The sequence below is a fragment of the Hippopotamus amphibius genome, chromosome X (genome assembly GCF_030028045.1).
Source record: "Hippopotamus amphibius kiboko isolate mHipAmp2 chromosome X, mHipAmp2.hap2, whole genome shotgun sequence".
Lineage (NCBI taxonomy): Eukaryota > Metazoa > Chordata > Mammalia > Artiodactyla > Hippopotamidae > Hippopotamus > Hippopotamus amphibius.
The window spans coordinates 59,578,858-59,586,682 of record NC_080203.1 but is presented as its reverse complement, the minus strand read 5'-3'; the positions used below and the strand labels follow the sequence as shown (position 1 = coordinate 59,586,682).

Below are 7,825 nucleotides of genomic sequence, written 5' to 3'. Positions count from 1 at the left end.
AATAAACTTTAGAGAACCTTATATAACTATAATGATTTTGTTTCTAAAAATCTTTTTAATGAACTATAATGTAGATAAAAGAAAATTAATGAAACAGTATGCTAAATGATTACAAAGTGAGCACAAACATGCAACTACCACTTAGATTCTCCTCTCAATTACTAGCTCCTTCCTCTACCCCAGAATTCCTCACTTTCCTGATTCTGAAACTGTAAATTAGTTTTCTAAGCTTTAACTTTATAAGAATGTAATTACACAGTGTGCATTCATTGGCATCTTGTTAATTTCACTATGTTTGTGAGATTTGATGCTATTGAGCAGAGTTTACTCATTTTAATGCTATGTAGTACTCCATGGGGTGATTACAAATAAACCACCATTAACTTTCTTCCACATGTTCTTAAATGTGCATACAATTTTGTTGGGTACAGACCTGAGTGACATTTTGAAGTCATAGATTGGATGACCACATAATTTCTTACCCAAACTATGATAGAAGTACAATACTGCTTATATTTAAAGTCTGCAATTTGATGCATTATGATATGAGTGGTACTTTTAAGAATAAAATGAGGTGCTATTTATAACTATTCAGGTGCAACAAATATAAACAGAATATTTCAGGTAATTGGCATGATCATGCTAGTCCTAGGGTAAATGTATCATCAAATTTGCTAGACATTGCCATTTTTTCCAAAGTGGTTGTGCCAATTAATCAAACTCTTCCAATTCAGTATAGGTGAGCTCTCTCATATACTTGCTTGAAGTCTAAAAAAAGTTTCCATTGTTCCACGTCATCACCAATGGTTGTTACTATCATTTTTTGGTTTTGTTTTGTTTTATCAAACTTAGTGAGTACAGTGGTTGCCCTTGTGGTTTAAACCTAGCTAAAGACTTTGAGCACATTTTCATATGTATATCTATTTTTTATTTGTGTATCTTCCTTTGTGAACTGTCTGTTCTAGACTCTTGCTCATTTTTCTTTTGATTGGTAACTTCTGTTTTATTTCTAATTTTATTGATTTGAGTCTTCTGCTTTTTCTTGATGAGTCTGGCTAAATATTTATCAATTTTGTTTATCTTTTTAAATAACCAGTTTTTAGTTTCATTTATCTTTTCTATTGCTTTCTTCATCTTTATTTCATTTACTTATGTTCTGATATTTATGACTTCTTTCCTTATGCTAACTTTGGATTTTGTTTATTCTTCTTTCTCTAGTTGCTTTAGGTGTAAATTTAGGTTGTTTATTTGATCTTTCTTGTTTTCTGAGGTAAGATTGTATTGCTATAAACTTCCCTCTTAGAACTGCTTTTGCTGCATCCCATAGATTTTGGATCGTTGTGTTTTCATTTTCATTTTTTTCTAGGTCTTTTTTTTTTTCACTTTGATTTCTTCAGTGATCCATTGGTTGTTTTCTTTTTTTTCATATTTTAAGACTTTATTAGACATTACATAGCAGGTTAAGTTACTGGCAGTTGTCCTTAACACACTTGAATGTATTTTACCACTAAGCAAAGAGCTCACCTATACTGAATTGGAAGGGTTTGATTAATTGGCAGTTATGACACTTGGGTCCCATCCCTAGTTCCATAGGATAGCTGAGTGGCCTTGAACAGGTCATTTAACCTCATTTGTAATGTGAGCACAACAATGTCTCCCTCACCTGCCTCATGTTATTGCTATGCAAAGGAAATAAGGTATGAGTTGTGGAAGTTCTTTGAAAATTAAACCTCTGAATGAAATGTAAGTTTTTACAGAGCCACATACACATACACTATTCATGATCATGAATACACAATGGATGCCATGTTGAATATGCTGCAGGTGTTTTGTGCTTTGAATGCATGCACCTGGAGAGTGCAGCCTGTAACAGCACATAATAGGTGTCCTCCATGTCCATTGGTTGTTTAATAACATATTTTTTAGCCTTCAAGTGTTTGTGTTTTTTAGTTTTTTTCTTGTAGTTGATATCTTTTTTTTTTCAGTACCAATAAATCTGTATTCATTGTATTTTCCCAAGGAAAAGAAAGGGAAGGGAAAAGGGTCAGCATGTATGTTACAAAATGATAGCAAATGAGAAAGGAAGTACCTGACACAGCAAAGTCAACCATCAGATAAACACTGCCCAGATAGGATTGCCAAAGCCCAAGGGAGCTCAGTCTCCTGCAGTTCAGGAATGAGGGGAAGGGATGAGTGGAAGAACAGACAGGTACATGCTTTTCTACCATTCCTCCCTCCCCATAAATTCAAGATTTCACACAAAGCTTTGGTTTCTAGGAGTAAACATGGAGTTACATTCATCTGTCTCCTACTAAACAGTCTTGTGGCCACTCTGACATAAGTTTCTTGCACTTGCATAAAAGTTCCTGAGTGACTTGGATACACATTCATCTTTCATTTTGTGGTCTCGCAACCCCATGTTCTACATGGAAGGCCCCCTCATTGCTCCTCTCTACCCTAGGATTAGAGATTAAAGTAGGTTTTAATCTATCCAAAGACAGCAGTCTGTTTGGCATGAATCACATCAAGGAATGGTCATGACTCAAGAGATTGGGAACAAGGGATGGAGAGTTCTTAGCTTCTTCAAAATTTTTGCACAAATCATTTAATTACAGATATCTCACAAATTAAACATATAGGTGTATGGGCTGTTCTTTTGGGGGGTGCATGAAGAGGGAAAGATGAGGGGGTAGGAATTCAGTTTTAGGGACAGAAGATCTTATTCAAAATAGGAAATAGGGGAAGGGGGACACAAAAGAAAGTGTGGTTCAAGACCCCCCACTTCAGAAAGAGGGGCAACCAAGTTTATGTTTTAGATCTTTTTGCCTGGTGCAGAACTTTTGTCAAAGACGCTTTTTCTATTTTTATCAGTAGAAAAAGAAGTTTGTAAACAATAAAACACTAAAAAAAAAAAAACATGGAGAAGACCAACACATTGTATTTACACAAACTAGGCCACCTAGCAATCAACAAATCAACTACTTGTGAAGTCCTATGAAGCCCAGACAAATACAATAACTAGAGGTGGGCAGCAAGTGGGGGAGACGAACCCAGGATCAGACACATATCACCCAATGCATTCTGTTGCATTTGCTCCATTACAACACAGTGAGGTAGGTTTGCAGTGATCTCACAGCATGTAAACAAAACCCCCTTTTCTCCTTATCTACCATGACACTAATCACTGCTGCAGCAGGGCAGCACATTGGCTCTGGGAACCACAAAGAAGCAATTGCTGATGGTCTTTCCAGAAGCCAAGGAAGAAAAGCCCAGAATTGTTAAAGGTTAAAGATCCTGTCCTTGCTTCACATATCCATTCCTGGGTAGTTCAAGATGGGTACAGAGGCATCGTTCTTAAAATCTATCCTTACCAACTCACATTTTTTTTACAAAAACAGCAACAAAAAGTATTCCTGCTGTGCAGACCTGGACCTGTTGCTGACTTATGCCTGAGATTGCTCACGTACCTGAGAACACAGTTCAGGAACAAGGGCGTTAGATTAAAGTATACAAAGATACAAAACCAGAATATTTATATCATGAAGAAAAACAGTTAAAATGCACAAGATACGTCATTCACACACAGCTAGTGCAATTGGCATCCTGGATAAAGTGGGACCCAAGGTACAGCCATCTAAGGGAGCAAATAAATAAATTTGTATTGCCCAGAATGGAGTGGGTGTGAGCTCAGAAGCAGCAGGTCTGCAGCTGTTGCCTCAACCACCCCTTTTACCTATCATCACAACCCACTGCTTGGGACAGTTATCAGCACTCTATCCCAAGAAGGGGTTATGAGGAGACAAGATGTAGAATTCCCTGCCTTACCCTGAGATATTTCCTCCCACAGAATGTAGTGGCTTGGTCTCATGCTTAATCTTTTCACTCTTGCATGGGAAATATTATTCCATATACTTCTTTAAGAGTAAAACAACTTCCTTATCCAGGCCACTTTCAAAACCTGGAGATTCTGGGGCTGGAGACTCAGATAAAACATGCAGGGAGGGCTCCCCCCCCCCCAAAGCCCTCATGTGCATTTGGATAGAGCATGATCAGTGTCCCTTAGCCTCACTCCTTCCCCCCATGAAGAGGGACGCTGTGGACTCCAGCCTAAGATATATGGCAGTGCCAGCTGCACCTACCCACCCTGTCCTCACTTTCTCCATTCTGCCGATTGATGCCTGTTCCTCAAAACTTTCTGATCACAAAAGAATAGCCCCCACATATTGTGGCTCAATTCTGGGCTTCTGGGAGCATGGCAGGGCTATGGATCTCTTCTTCCTCCTCCGGAAAGTAGGCTGGCTTTCCCTGTGAGCTGGGAGCATGCTGGGCCTTTAGTGGACATGAGGCTACCATATGCTTGATGCTCTGGCAGAAGTGGAACTTCTTGGGCTGGGGTGGCAGTTTGCATTCTTTGGCATGATGGTTTGGACCTTCACAACTGTAGCACCTATCTCCCTTTGATCTGCATTTCGGCATGTTTTTCCTTTTAGGCCACCTCTTGCTTCCAATACAGAACACTCCTCCAGGGTCAGTGACTTGGATAGATTCCAGCCTCTTGGCAGACTTCTTAAAGGGGAACTCCACAGCCTCACCCTCTTTCAGGCTCTGGAAGCTCTCCATGTGGAGCATACTCTGGTGTACAGAGACATCCACTGGGGGACTGAGTGTGACTGCAGTACAGGTGGTCATGAACAGGAAGCCAAATCCCTGTAAGTGCACATTGAATCACTTACAGATGTCAGCATTGTGCAGCAACTGTGGCTCCTTGTCCACCCAGGCTGTGTCCTCCTATGATTCCTGCAGTACCTTGGTGCAGCCACCTGCAAACTGCTGGCTGGGCACAGAGCCCATGGTATTCAGCTGAGCCTACAGCTGTGGGGCCCTGGTTGGGTAGTTGCCCCAGAGAAGTCTGGAGGCAAAGGGGTGGCTCAGCGAAGAGGCTGCTACATCTTCCCAAAGACCTTGTAGTTGATTTCTAATCTCACAGAGTTGTGGTCAGAAAAGATACTTGATATGGTTTCAATTTTCTTAAATTTACTGAGGCTTGCTTTATGGTTCAGCATGTAATCTATCCTGGAGAATGTTCCATGTGCACTTGAGAAGGATGTGTATTCTGCTGCTTTTGGAGGGAATGCTCTATACTTATCAATGAAGTCCATTTAGTTTAATGTCATTTAAGGCCTGTGTTTCATTATTAATTTTTTGTCTGGATGGATGATCTGTCCATTGACAAAAGTGAGGTGTTAAATTCCCTCACTATTATTTTTTTTTTTTTTAAGAGAGGGATATGTGACTTTATTAGAAAAGTAAAAAAAAAAAAAAAAAAAAAGGACAAAAAACTGAAATGAGTTGGTCCTCAATGGATGCCTTGGTGGATGAGGCTGCTTTTGGCTGCACTGGCCTTCTCCCACTCCCGCCGCCGGGCGGGGTCCAACTCAAAGCAGCGCCACAGCCGCAGGGTCTCATCTGCTGCTGCTGATGCCACTGTAGCCCCATCTGGGCTCATGGTCAGACTAATGACCCAGGCTGTGTGACCTTTCAGCTCAGCCACCTTGGCCATGGTTGGGTACTTCCAGATAGCCAACTGGTTCTGAGCAAAGCCATGGCCTGAGATAAGCTCCTTGTAGTGGGGAGACCAGAGGATGGAGCACACCTGGGAATGGACATCCGCAGCACTCAGACAGGCCCCAGAGCAGACGTTCCAGATACGAATGTGTTGATCGCTGGTGCCCCCTCCAGTTGCCAGGACATTGGGCTGCCAGGGACACCAAGCTACAGCCTTGACAGCCCCTTGATGTTGGGTGAATTTGTGCAGAGGAACCCAGCCACCCTCTCCAGGAGCACTAGGCCACACATTGACCAACTTATCGTTGCTGCCACTGGCTAAATGGCGTCCATCTGGGGCCCAGCGCAGTCCACATACTTCCTGGCTGTGGCCACTCAGTGTGGCCACATAGTGTTCTGCTACCCGAACATCATGGTGGTGAATGTGGCCAGAGCGTGAGCCACTGGACAGGATATAGCTATTCCAACAGAGGAAGCCCACTCGGGCAGAATTACTGGTCATGTTTCAAAGCCGTTTCTGCTGTTGCACATCCCATAGCTACACCTCAGCACTGCTGGTGCCCACAGCCAGGTAGGTGCCCTCTTTGATCCAGGCCACAGCAGATACATAGTCCCCAGGCTGCTCCAGTTGCAGCAGCTGCAGGATGTCACCAGAGCTGGCACTCCACAAGTATACACTGCTGGCCAAAGCCACAGCCAGTACGTTCCCAGAGCTCCAAGCCACAAGGTTCAGGTAGTAGTCATTCCGGATTTCAGGGGCATCCAGGATCCGGTCTGGCAGGGAAGGAATGTAAGGGCAGGTCTTCCTGCTGGAGCCGGGCATGGCCTTCTGGCTATAGAGTACTTTCAGTCTGTTCTGGTAACCCTCTGGGGCATTTTGTGGTTTTCCCCTGAGACGAAGGATCTTGGCTTCCTCCATAGCAAAACCGTTCAGGTTCAAAGCCCATGCTTTCTGATGTTCTTTCTTGGTGGGCGTCTGACTGTGTTCAGGCTGGTTCTCCTTGCTCAGGAGGAAGCTAGCCACCTCTATCTGGGAAGCACTGCAATGGGGGATATAGCGGTCACCGCCAGGTTTGTTGGGAGTGGTCTGGCTCTTGGAGCTGGATTTGCCGGGAGTTCGGCCCAGAGTCCTGCCGGCGCTGTGGGATCGATTGGCTGCCCGCATAGGCGAGGGGGCCGGCCCCGTGGCTTCCTTCGCTTTGTGCTGCCAGCGCGCAGGGGGTGCATTGGGGATGGGTGTATCCAGCTGCAGCAGCGAGTGCAGGTAGCTCTTGAACACGAACTGGGCCATAGGAGCGTCTGGAAGGGGAGGGCTCCTTGCAGTGGTTGCCCGCTGAGCCCCGGAGGAAGAGAGGCGACCGTGCTCGTCAACTCAAAGAAGGATCGGATCCCAGACCGGCCTTAGCAGTGCGGACTTACGCTTCTTAAACTCTCCCTCACTATTATTGTGTTACTGTTGATTTCTCCTTTTACAGCTGTTGGCATTTTCTTTATATGTTGAGATGTCCCTTTGTTTGGTGCATACATATTTACAATTGTTATTGTAAATTTTATAACAGTTGATTGGATTGATCTATTGATTACTATGTAGTGTCCTTCTTGGTCTCTTGTTAACAGTCCTTATTTTAAAGTATATTTTGTCTGATATGAGTATTGCTACTCCAGCTTTCTTTTGATTTCCATTTCCATGGAATACCTTTTTCCATCCTCTCACTTTCAGTCTATATGTGTCCCTAGATACAAAGTGGGTCTCTTTTACACAGCATATATGCAGGTCTTGTTTTTGTATCCATTCAGCCATTCTATGTCTTTTGGTTGGAATGTTTAATCCATTTACATTTAAAGTAATTATCAATATGTGTTCTTATTGCCATTTTGTTAATTTTTTTGGATTTGTTTTTATAGGTCTTTTTTCTTCCCTTCCTCTTTTATTCTCTTCTATTGTGATTTGATGACTATCTTTAGTGTTGTGCTTGGATTGCTTTTTCTTTTTTTGTGTATCTACTTTAGATTTTTGGTTTGTGGTTACCATCACATTTTGATAACATCAGTTTTTATATATGTATACAAGATTGTTTTAAATTGCTGGTATTTTAATTTCCAATACATTTATAATATCCTGCGTTTGTATTCTCATAATTGGTAGTTTTGATATCATATTTGTGTGTGGCTGATTTCCTAACTTTACTGTATGTTTGCCTCTACCAGTGAGCTTTTCCATTTGTAATTTTCCTGTTTCTACTTGTGGCCTTTTCTTTTT

General features: G+C 42.4%; 2 pseudogenes; both read right to left on the bottom strand.

Annotated features, from left to right (window-relative positions):
* Positions 1-4,230: 4,230 nt before the first annotated feature.
* On the bottom strand, positions 4,231-4,851 carry LOC130842479 (protein lin-28 homolog A-like; annotated as a pseudogene).
* A 505-nt stretch (positions 4,852-5,356) lies between these two features.
* Positions 5,357-6,856, bottom strand: LOC130841456 (cell division cycle protein 20 homolog; annotated as a pseudogene).
* Between the last annotated feature and the right edge of the window lie 969 nt (positions 6,857-7,825).